The sequence below is a fragment of the Anabrus simplex genome, chromosome 3, assembly GCF_040414725.1.
Source record: "Anabrus simplex isolate iqAnaSimp1 chromosome 3, ASM4041472v1, whole genome shotgun sequence".
Lineage (NCBI taxonomy): Eukaryota > Metazoa > Arthropoda > Insecta > Orthoptera > Tettigoniidae > Anabrus > Anabrus simplex.
The window spans coordinates 119,268,692-119,282,149 of NC_090267.1; positions in this window are offsets into that span (position 1 = coordinate 119,268,692).

Consider the following 13,458-nt stretch of genomic DNA (forward strand, 5'->3'; position numbering starts at 1 on the left):
CATTGGTATATTACCCCTCGAGTAAAAATTTTGAAAACCATTATCAGATTCTTTTTTACTTATTATCGCCTGTTTCCCGGTGTGCGAACTGAATGTTACATACACACACCGAACGAGTTTGTAAATCATCTCTTCTATAAATGCAATTTCATATACACCTGAAACAATAACAACTCCGCAAAACCGTTGTCATGATCGGGGCCCCGTTTCGCAAATGATGAGAGATGAATAGGTGAGGGGTAACACGTATTTAGAATCATTTGGGCCCTTTGTCAGGGTACGGGAAAACCTGAACAGCTGACTCGGTGGAGAAGAAAAAACTGCTGGGGCTGTACCTTAATAAAGGCCACGGCCGCTTCCTTCCAACTCCTAGGCCTTTCCTATCCCATCGTCGCCATAAGACCTATTTGTGTCGGTGCGACGTAAAGCCCCTAGCAAAAAAAAAAAAAAAATAAAGGCCAAGGCCACTACCATCCCAATCCTCTCGTCGCCGGAAACCTTTGATGTGTTAGTGCGATGTTAAACCAGTAGAGGAAAAGTAAAAGTAAACTCGTGGCATTTATTTTCTCTCCATAGCAGGATTCTTTATGACTAGAATCACGTTGAATCGCCTCTAAAGTCTCTCAGAGAGGGTACCTTTATACTTTCAGTATGGGTTTCATAGGGAGCCTCCGTGGCTCAGACGGCAGCGCGTCGGCCTCTCACCGCTGGATACCGTGGTTCAAATCCCGGTCAGTCCATGTGAGATTTGTGCTGGGAAAAGCGGAGGCGGGACAGGTTTTTCTCCGGGTACTCCGGTTTTCCCTGTCACCTTTCATTCCAGCAATACTCTCCATTCTCATTTCATTGCATCTAGTGGCGACACCATCGTACTAAGAGCCTATATCTGCTTCATTCATTCCATCCCTGACCCGGTCAATGACTGGAAAACAGGTTGTAGGTAAATTTATATGGGTTTCATACATCTAGAAGCACCATCAATATTATATTTTATGAAAGACGTTTGCCAGAGAAGTGCAGGGTGCAACAAGAACCTCTGCTTTTAGTGTTCTACAATTTGAAAAGGGTCTTTGTTACTTCGCATAGGCAAGCTAGGTGGATAGTTTTAAAGCACTTTGGCTGTCCTGAACATTTTGTAAAACTAGTCAGAGCACTTCGCGATGGCATAGTTAGACAAATTCTGTATCAAAATGGTATATCACGAGAATTTCCAATTTCTAATGTGTTTGAGCAAAGCTGTGTCTTGCCTCTACACGTTTTTGTCCTGTACCATACAGCCATGCTCCACGAGATATCATCGACTAACAACATATGTGTGTATTATGAGATAACGCTTTGATGGAGGCCTTTTTAATCAGGACAGACTGCGCTAATGACGACTAACCAAGCTCATCCATGTAATTGAATTACAGCATGACAATGCTTCTCCAGCTCGTACAGCCATCATTCTACTGCTTCAAAAATACGTATGAACGGTTTGCTCTAACAATAACACTCGGAAAGTGCTTGTACAACCTTTCTCTGGAATTATTTTTCCAGGATCTTAATACTCGTATTAGCATCTTAAATAAATCTCTGAAACAAGTAGAACACCTTACTTTGCGAATATCGTCTCTATACGATGTACTTTGGAGAAGGGCATGGAAAACAGAATCAATGATACTCGTGTACTGTAGCTTCAGAAACTTCTTCCTAAAGATATGAGGGTATGTACAAAACTGATGGTATAATACCTGGCATGTTCAAGCAGAATACCGTACTCACTGGCATTGTACAATTTGTAGACGTACTGCGAAGTCAAAAAACAGAGGCTCGTAAATGACAGGAAGTTCCCAAAATCCAGCCGCACGTTCCTCTAACTTCCATTAAGTGCAACATGTTTTACCGCATATGTTTTTTGGAAGTATTGGCCTCCTAATTCATCAACTGCATCCTTATACAGTAGATGAAGCTAAGGAACAACAGGTGGGAAGGGGAAATGCTCACTCGGATACGAGTATCGGCTGACAACAACGACGAAAACAATAAGGCTAATTACACATTCCCATTTCCCGAAGAAATATCCAATACTAATATTGTTCATACGCTTCCAACCTGTTTAAGTTAAGTGACATTAAAATTCTACTAAAGAGTGTCGGCTTGTGTGTTTGTCTGCTGGTATGGATTAAAAATACTGAACAGTCATGCAGATGACAATGCTTCTCCAGCTCATACAGCCATCTTTTACTGCGGAACGTATGTATGAAATTATTTTTGGCTTCTGAGAGGCCTGGTACAGGTCTTTCGATTTGACTCCCGTAAGTGACCTGCGCCTCGTGATGAGGACGAAATAATGATGATGAAGACGGCACATATACCCAGTCCCCGTGTCAGAGGAATTAACAATTAAGGTTAAAATTCCCGACCCTGCCGGGAATCAAACCCGGGACTCCTGTGACCAAAGGTCAGCACGCTAACCATTTAGCAATGGAGCCGGACATGTATGAGTTATAAAGAGTCGAATATTATACATTTTTCATCTCTTGTTACGTGTAGTGTTTACATAAAACTGCACTTTACGGTGATACTAGGAAGCATGTGAAGAAATGTAATAATCACAAATATTTATGTTATTTTTTCGTATAAAAAATACGAAACTTCTCGCGAATTATATTTTGTGTATGTTTTTCTTTTGCCACGTACAGGTTCTCTTTACTAATCGTATAATATATTGTATATAGGCCAGTGAATTATCCGGTTTCGTTCAACTTATATAAACTACCTCCCCGAGCTTGCATCCGGGAGATAGTGGGTTCGAACCACACTGCCGGCACTCTAGAATTTGGTTTTCCGTGGTTTCCCATTTTCACACCGGACAAATGCTTAATTAAGGCCAAGGCCACTTCCTTCCAACTCCTAGGCCTTTTCTATTCCATCGTCACCAAAAGGCCTACCTGTGTCGGTGCGAGGTAAAGCAACTTTTAAAACATAAAGTTCTAAAATAAAAACAAACAGAGAGACAAACTGAAATTATACGCGTATTTTTACAACATATACCTATCTAATCTGCGATAATGAGGAAGATTGAGGCAAACATTTGAAGTGCATAGATAGTGTTATAATTTTACTTATAAACTCATACTCCGTTGTTAGTTACTAATACCAGCATAGAATTCGAATACCTAGCTTCTTAGTGAAAATAATATCTCAGTAATTCATGTCAGTATGTAAATATTATGTCCCTTCCCTTCATTTAGATGTTCTTTGTTCAGTTTCCTTCATAACTTCCTTCTGCAGTAGCTGCGTACACCACTTTCCCCTTGAGTGTATTGGTTGCTGTTCCTTTATTCGATGCGAGTCTCTGATGTTCCATTAGATTATTCCCAGCGCTACAATGTTTGCAGATCGTTCGTCTTTGATTTCACTAGACTGTTGTCCAAACAATCTTTTTCATGTTACTACCCGAGCATCGACCAGTCTCTTGAGGAAACTAAAGTTAGAAGAGATTGGATTTCATTTTAAGATTTTAACTCGCAGTCCATCCCATTTCGCTATCCATCTTACCCCGAGAAATAAAAAATCTTCGTAAGTAATTTTACCAATTCTAGTTTTCTTGATAGTAATCGTTTTGATTTTATACCGACAAACAATCGATTTCTAGGTCGAGTAGTAAACATGATGTGGGAGCATGGTTATACTGTTCAACACTACTCTCAGAGAAGATCAAATAACATATAACCTCTTTAGAACCCCACTGTTGGCAGCCTTGAAGATAGTTTTCCCTGGTTTCCCATTTTTACAAGAGGCAAATGCTGGGCTGTACCTTAAATGAGGCTTCTGGCGCTTTCCCTTCGCATCGTCGCCATAATAACTGTGATTGTTGGAGAGACGTCTAATAGCAAAATAACAATAACAAGAAGAATTATATCGGAATTCGACCCTGTAAACATAGACTTACGTTCCTTGCACCAGGCAAATGCCGGGGCTGTATCCTAATTAAGGCCACGGTCGCTTCCTTTCCAATCCTAACCCTTTCCTGCCCCATTGTCGCAATAAGACCGGTCTGTGTCGTTGAGAAGTAGAGCAGCTATTGAAACATAAAACGTGTAGAAGAGATAGAAGTATTCAAAGCAACTTGCTTTACGTCGCACCGACACAGACAGGTCTTATAGCGACGATGGGCAGGAAGGAGTTAGGAGTGGGAAGGAAGGAAGCAGCCGTGGCCTTAATTAGGTGCCTGGTGTGAAAATGGGAAACCACGGAAAACCATCTTCAGGGCTGCCGACAGTGGGGTTCGAACCCATTGTCTCCCGAATACTGGATACTGGCCGCAATTAAATCACTGCAGCTATCAAGCTCGGTTACTTTTACAGTAAAAGGTCTTGAAAATACGGACATACTTGAGAATAGACCTGTGAAGAAACATTGAAGTTTGCTAAATAACCCATATGTTGGCACCCTCAAAATTCTATACATATACGTACCTAGACTGATGTCACTGGCATCTGCGGTGCAATGAAATGTAAATCGCTTCGCTCGGCATAAATTCTCCCAGGGGATACTAGAGGCATGTACGCCGCTTTACGGCAGCTAATCTTGTCTTGGAAATGTCTTTCAATGGTTATTATTTCAAGTTTTGTCCACTCTATAAATACGTTGCTATGCTGTGTCTTGTATCCTCTACCCTCTCTTCCGAAACTCACCCGCAAATGTGGAAGCATTACCCCGGGAAGTGACGTACAGAGCTGCAAGCTACGCAGCGACTAACAACAGAGCAACGTTCCCCGCTCCAGGGTCGTGCGCTTTACTGGAAGAAGGAACTTGTGCTGAGAAGTTTGATTAGTAAACGGTACCTATCCGCTTGGATGTGACGAGTGTGCGGTGGTGAGTGTGTGCGCGCTGGCAGTGTGAAGCCTAGACTTCTCTAGGAACAGACTTGAAACAGCTGGTATCTGACTTGTTGTAAGGTAAGGTCAGGCGAGGAGACTGGGTGAGTGTGGAATATCGCTCATTTTCAGCTAGTCTTCTTTGACTGTATTATCTCATGTAGGTAGAACTGTAGTGAAGTAGGTATTAATTTCGTAGAACTTTAGACAGGAGAATGTCCACCAATATCCTTCCATAAAATTGACTGGTATAATAATAGACGAGTGTGTTTAACTAAGGACATTCAATATGTTTTTAAATCTCTCTTTGTGTGACATTTAATCTCATTTTGTCCACCTCCTTAGTATAATGATGAGCGCTATTAGCTGTCGTCCTAGAAATCCTGGGTTTAATTCTCACCCAATAAAATATTTTAAGTCTGGCATGGCGATGTAATATGTGATTGAAACGGAACACGCAGCACAGTTTGGAGGGAATACCTCGAAGAAGCCGTTCCATTTCAGGAAAACTTGTGTACGATTTTTAGTCCAGTTCTGTTTGAATCTTGTTTATCTCTCCCAGTATAGGCATAGCTTCGTTGTAGTAAATTTACTTAACGTATGCTTCTCTTATTCTACGCATGTACCTTTGCCAGTTTTATAACGACTGACCCATTTTTCCTTCCCCATTATGACACAGGCGTTTGTCTGTATTCATCTTCTGTTAATGCTGATCATTCATTAACAGCTCCACCAAATCCAAGTTTTAAATATTAAGACACCCCATTGATTTTAGATTCGCGCAGTCGATACAGAAGTAATAAGTACAATATGTTTCATTGTACCTTGATGGCATAGTTGTGACTCCTTCTCATAATCACAATTGCCGTAGCGTGGTTCGCTCAAGGCTGGCGGGGGGTTACAACGTGAACTGTAGAGTTGTACCGTGCTAATGTGTAGATGATGATGATGATGATGATGATGATGATGATGCTTCTTGTTTAAAGGAGCCTAACATCTAGGTCATCGGCCCCTAATGGTACGAAATGAGACGGAATGGAATGACAAATTAAAAGTCCAGAATTCAAAACGTGAGGACGAAAATGAATGGATCGATATGAACTTAAAACAATCAATGGATCCGACCCGCAATGCCTCATATTCACACAGACTGACGTAAAACAATAGTATTACTGACCAAGGGACTGCTTCTATAGCATAATACTGAATCGATGATACTTTTAGTCTAAAGGAGTCCAAAATCCAAGTCATCGGACCCTCATAATGGTACTTATGGCTAGGAAAGTAGAACCATGGTATTTATCATGTAGCGCTACTAATCAGAAGTAGCTTAGACTCGCGGTATTTCACACATTATAGTACTACTCACAGGTAAAAAAATTCGCACATGTAATACCGACCTATGTTGTTTCACCTACGGTACCGAGTGAGTTGGCTGTGCGGTTAGGGGCGCGTGGCTGTGAGCTTCCATCCGGGAGATAGTGGGTTCGAATCCCACTGCCTGCAGCCCTGAAGATGGTTTTCTGTGGTTTCCCATTTTCACACCAGGCAAATGCTGGGGCTGTACCTTAACTAAGGCCACGGCCGCTTCCTTCCAACTCCTGGGCCTTTCCTATCCCATCGTCGCCATAAGACCTATCTGTGTCGGTGCGACGTAAAGCCACTAGCAAAGAAATCAAACCTATGGTGTTCATCACATACGTGTACTAACCACACGGACTCCCAATATCCCCTGGTATTCCTCATATAGTTGCTACTAATTATAGGCAAGCCAAAATCATGGTGTCACTCCTAAAGTGGTATAATCACAGGTACTGTAAAAGCCGGCAGCGCACTCTTTTGCTACTAATCACAAACCTATTGTGTACCTAACATAGTGGTACTACGCGCAAGTAAAAGCGACTCATCGTGTTCCCCGCGTGGTGGTACTAATCACAAGTAGTTTCATGGTTCTAATACAATCATCCCTTGGTCATCCCTTTTAGTCGCCTCTTACGACAGGCATGGGATACCGTGGATGTATTCTTCGTCTGCGTCCCCCACCCACAGGGCGTTGCTAATATTTATAGTATTACGCACACATATCTACAAATGTGTACTCTTGAGTGACGGTTTAAAAATATACCAATTCGGAACTGAGGTAGTCAGAGGAAGAAAAATGTTCGTCGGATTTAACTGGATATGATTATGAGTTTGTATTACGCTAAATTTCTCTTCTTCTTTCCTGGATCTTTTCCAATCATATAGGTCAATTAAGGTAAAGATACGGACCGCTGCCAATTCACTTAGGCCTATAGTCACTCTAAAATGCTATTAGATCTGTTCATCGAGGTGCGAGAAACATTACAAGGTGCGGAAGAATTGCGTTCTTGTAGATTCACCAGAGGTATAAAACAAAAAATTAGTGCGCTATACATGAAGACGGTAACGTATGTCAAAGGACGATTGAAGGGTTTTGACGTCACACCTGACAGGGAATTAATATCAAAAAACTAATTTCGAATTTTCGCTACTGGGAATGCGTGACGAAATGTATTATGTAGCATTTATTCATTTTATATACACTGACTGACAGAGCAAATGCAACACCAAGAAGGAGTGGTTCGAAAGGGATGAAAGTTGGGGAAAGAAAAGAGAAGGCACGGACGAATAATTGATGTTTATTTCAAACCGATATGCAGGTTACACAATGCGCACGGCATCGACTCAGTAGGATGTAGGACCACCGGGAGCGGCGATGCACGCAGAAACACGTCGAGGTACTGCAACCATTCCAAGGCATCTGTACATAAACCAGTTACCATTGTTCATAAATATGACGTTAGAATGGAGCACCATCGGTGAGCTTCGAACTCAGCCCGGTTTGTCGAAGCCTCACCTTCCCCTACTGGAATAGTTCGCTAGCCGAGTCGGTATCGCATTTTCGGGTCTGTGGACTGTCCGATGGGGCGGTAAGTCCTTTAGTAATAGTCTCTATAGTAGGGGGAAAAGTTAATTATGAGAGGAATACCATTTCATTACTAATGAGAAGAGAGACAATATCTTGTATAATAAATTTTTACTTATACTAGTGAAACACATTATTTACATGGGTATGCCATACAAACACCTTACATATATTAACTTGGGTGATCTTAGCGTTTAAATGTTCGGTAGTCTTTTCTACACTTCATTATACGTTTAAATATTCAAAATTAAGAAGGCGCTCCCTCTCGAACTATTACACTACCGGTACCTCAGACTTAGAGAGGCGTTTTCTCTCTAATTATTTCACTTTACACTTACACTAATCACTTTACACACACATCTATTCAACATAGGCATACCCAGCTGTAATTCTGTTTGTTTGTCGAAAATTAATATATTCAATTTGCATCAAATTATGATATAAGTTTGCTAGTATCGTATGAACTGAGATAAGCAATTTACACTCCCAATCCTTTGAAAGTCGCGTTACAACAGTACTTTAAGTTATACGTTGCCAAATATGCAGTATGACAAACACGCCCATTTCATTAGGATTTTTATCAACACATATATCAGGACATTATTTACACAACGATGTTACCTATGGACAAGCATTTAGCGACTTCAATACCAGACATCATAAACAAAGTATTATGGCACTACCTGCAACAAATGGACAAGAATATATACACTTCACATACACATAATGGGCCGCAGGTGGTCTTATTTCACCTGCCGCTTGTGACAGGAGGCTTTACTGTCTCCTGCGATGAACTCAGGACCTTCTGAGACGGGGTATATCTGACCTGGAATTCCCTATACGCTGTGTATAATTAAAGAAATAAATTGGAGGGGTCCTTCATTTAATGCTCATTTGGAACCTCTGCGACGTTGGCTCTATTTAAATTAGCACACATAATCTTTGTATCGAGAGGAAAAGGAACTCGCCACTTGTATCTGTTCTATTTCACTGAAGAAACGCCTTCACTCCCCCGTTTAAAGGGGCTCATAAAACTCCCGCTGGGAGCTACCCGTGCCACACTTTCAAAGAGCAGTCCACTAGCCTTCTCGGGCAATGACTTCACGGCAAATAATCTATTCACTTCTTTCAATACTGGCCATAAATGGCATCACACAAATCACGGCCCTATATCCGGCCTAATCAACATATTCACATCGCGATATGCACCTCGCGTGTCTTAATGACAGATTCCAAGGGAACTTCACATTTCATTTCGCAATATATATTATGGCTACAGCCTGTTCAGCCATTTCATTTCTTCTCGGTACATCGACCACGATGCAGATCTAACGATGATCTCCTGCCATCAGGGTCCAAGTTAATTTGCACATTCGCGAACTAATTAGCGATGTAAGATAAATACCCCAATCTCATGCTCCATTCGTTGTTCCAGCAGTTTTAATTTCTAGTAAGGAGGATTTCCTAAGAGCTTGTGAAGTACAAAAAAAAAATCAGTTACTGAGATATCTTTGAGGAATCCTATTGGCTGTAGAAAGATGATAACTGGAGTCGTTTACGTAGAATATTCAAGCCCTTTTACTTGACAGTACTTCACACATAATTAATCTGAGGTCCTTAAATTTACGTCATGCATTATCAAACCCTTGTAAAAAAAATGGAAGTAAAATATGGTCGTTCCCAAACCATGAAGAAGTATTCCATAAAAGACCCAAATAAAAATGAAATTATAATTATTATCCCTCTGAAATGGCGTGCTTGCAGTCTACGTTATATCTAAGTGGAAAATTTACATATTTACAATGGGACACGACCTTCAAAGATATAAATACTTGGAAATGTACTCAGCCTTCTGGATACCACGTTCACAGCTTTACAGGGAGGCACTCCATGGATTTTAGACTGCTTGCATCACGTCATCGGTGATGTGAAGACCCATGATGACTTCCTGGCAGGTCACGAACATGACGGCTTGATCTGGTATGACGTTCTCGACGTTCTCTGCTACACCAGGCGAAGACAGCTAGGAGTCTGGTTCTCTCTAATATGCAGGCAAAATTCTGGCATTCAGATGGGCGTCGGCGTTCACTCCGGCGTTCACGTAGACATGTAAATGAGGGGAAATTATCTCAAGTGAATACGTTTGTTTATCACACACCACAATTTGAATATATGGTTGGATCTGCTCAATAGCACGAGCATTCCAACCTAATGTCGGTAATGTCCCAGAAGCCCGACATTAATCCCTTCTCATTTATCTATTCTTCTTGTAGGCAGCGATTATAGGCCCAGAAATTTCACTAGTTTCCCTAGAAACGACAGTGGTTAGGCCACTAATGTATTAGCATTCTCGTATTCATGACACTAGTTCAGGCCTGTTCTAATGCACTTAGCCGTAAGTCGAGCTCTCAACTGTACTGCGGGTTATTTTAACGTGGCGCTGTCCTCAATTAGGTCTAACTGAGCTGTTCACTGACTTTCTTGGTAATTCATATTGATATCAAGCACGTACGCTCCACCCACTTCGCTAAGTACGTCTCTATATATATTAACTGAGCCGTATTAACTTAGACACATAGGAGGCTTGATGTACGACCTTTTCTACACACGGGTATCAGTTATTACGGTTTCGTACCGTTCCTGTTTATTAATTTGCGGCACACTGTACACGCTAACATCTCACTCAGAGGGTGATTATTTCCACATACTCACAGAATTTAATGAATCACTGTATTACACTACTCAAATTACAAGATTATTTCTTCACAAACAACTCACTCACAAACCACGACGAAATACTACCGTACTGGCGTTACAGTAAGAATGGACTTGGTGGTGTCTCCTTCTCAGCTCATGAATATATAGGCGCGCTACGCTAGAGACCCGAATGCTGAGGGTGGGGGAAAAAATGCAATCCTTTCTCACACATTGGTCCGTTAATACGCAACGTACAGTAACGAACAGGATATCAAAATGTAGCTCTTGTATTCCCATCTCCACTGAGTGACTGTTATTAAAATAACTTCGTAGGTTTTGAAGCAATCTTAAAAGCGTCCTTTTGTCTCTGGCGGTGAATGATGACGAGCACAGGGGATTCCTTGTGTTCCTTGGCACGGTTAGAGTCCAACATCTGTTAGTCATTAAGACGCGCCCTTGTTTACAGCGCAGTTACTGCCCTGTCAGTTAAGTAGAGCACTTCTTGGTCTCATAATTATGCGTAAAATTCCCTGATTCAAATGATTGTTTGCGCTTAATTATCCATTGGGTATTTTGCGATTTATGAAAATTAACAGAAATAAAACAGCTGAACGCGATAAGTTGGTAGTGGTGGATGAGCGAGGAAAACATGGTATAATGTTAGTTTTCACGTTGGACCTACTCTCTGGGCTCAGTTAGTGACCTAGATTCTTTGTCACGTGATAACGCGTATGGTTTCATCTCGCTCGCGGTGGGAGTGAGAGAGCTTCGAGTGCAAGCGCTCTTGCACCGCCTTGCTGCTAATTACCAGCAACTAGAGCTGGGTCGCGCGACTCTGGATATTGCAACTCGAGTCCTGGAGCGGGCAGAAAAATTCTAACTTGGGCAGTTTTTATCGTAGAATAACGCGGAAAACGGCATATTTCATCTCCTGGATATCATGACATACCATAGGTGACGTTGTGAACGGTCACATCCCTCCCCTGCTTAAAAGAAGAAAAATCACGTGTAGGGATTTTTCTTACCAATCACATTGTTCTCGTGTTATTAAATGTGAGTGTATCGTAGGATAGCGTTTTCTTGTCTTAGAGCGTATCTGGACATAAGGATACGCAAGTATTCTTGGGTCATGATATCTCGTCTTTCCGTGCATGCTAGACAATCTTCATCTCCCGACTCGCCAATGTTATCATCCATCCCATGGTAATCTTCTAGTTCCATGTAGTTTACTCCATCCATTTCTTCTTCAGGATCCTCCTCATCCGCGACGTCCACTCCGTCGTCGTCCTCGTCTTCTTCTGGATGTTGTCCTTCATCTTCTAGGTCATCTGGATCGTTTGGATTCTCCTCCGGTAATTGTCCTGGCACATGGTATAGTTTTAGATTTGAGGCGTTATAGATAGCCTCAGTTGTCCCATCCATGGATTGTACCTTGTACGCGTTATTTTCTAAATTTTGAATTATTCGATAAGGCCCAATATACAGCTCTGCAAATTTGTGGTAAAATTTCCGTGGTGGATCCGAAGTTGCGGGACGTTTGACCAATACAAGTTCTCCCACACGTAGAGGTCTGTGGAATCGTTTGCGTCGCAATCGTCGTAACCGCTTCTCTGCCTGTTTCTTCAGAGATTCCAACGTGTCTCTCACCCTCAACTCTACTGATGGTCTTGGATCTTCTGGACATGGCACGACATCTTTCCATGGTCTCTCGGGATGTTCGTTGAAGTGCACGACGCTAGGAATCTGCCCTGTCGATTCGTGTACGGTTGAGTTTATGCATTCCATGATGGTTGGAACAACATCTACCCACCGCCAATGCTGTCTCGGGCAATAGATTCTGCAAAATTTTCCGATCTCCCTCATAATCCTTTCAGACGGATTCGATTCTGGATGTCGAATCGAACTCATGAGGTGTTGAATTGCCATCTGTTCCATGTCTCTACGGAACGCGGCTGATGTGAACTGCGATCCGTGATCGGTTAAGAGTTTATCGGGTTTGCCCATCTTGGGAATGATCTTATTCCTTATCTGGTTGACAACGGTACGTGTATTTGCTTTTTGTACTGGACACAGCATAACATATTTGCTGAAGACGTCCATGCACACCAAAATGAATTGGAGCCCCCTGGTCGCCTTTGGAAGCGGACCATAGAAGTCCATGGAAAACAGTTCACGGGGCTTCTCAGGAATCAACGGCTTCGGTGGTTGTTTGAGTAAGTACGCGTTGGGCTTAATACGTTGACAGATGACACAAGTCATTAAAACTGTACGAGTCATCCTCCTTATTCGCGGCCATGTAAAGGTGTCTCTAAGCGTCGCCATGACTTTGTCTACACCAGCGTGTCCTATGGAGTGATGCGTCAGCCATATTAAGTCAACCTGGAGAATGGGTGGAGCGACCACTCTAAGACGAGTATGCGCATCATCCACATATTTGTACAAGATCCCATTTATGTAGTTATAGTTTTGCGCATGTCTCTCAGCGTCTTGATATTCTGGCGTTCCTGGTTGCAACTGTTTTCGCAGAAACTGAATCATTCGACGGGTCTCCGGCCAACTTCCTTGTTCTTCAGGAATTTGTCTGAGTCGATCCAAGGTCTCTCGATCTTCCTCAACTAGCTGTAGATGATGTATGGCTTCGCCCTCGGGATCAGGATTTCTGCTAAGGGCGTCTGCAATGATATTTTCTTTGCCCGCGCAATGCTCTATCTCCAGATCAAATTGTTGAACGAACAGGGTCCAACGATTTACCCTTTCAGAGGCCATGGTGGATTTGAGTACAAATGTTAAAGCTCGATGATCCGTTCGTAACAAAATGGGAAAACCATAGATGTATTTGCGCCAGTGATTCAATGCAGTTACGATCGCAAGCATCTCCAATTCGGTAACAGTGTAATTTTGCTCATGTCCGCGTAGCTTGCGGCTCATGAAGGCCAAGTAATTTATTCG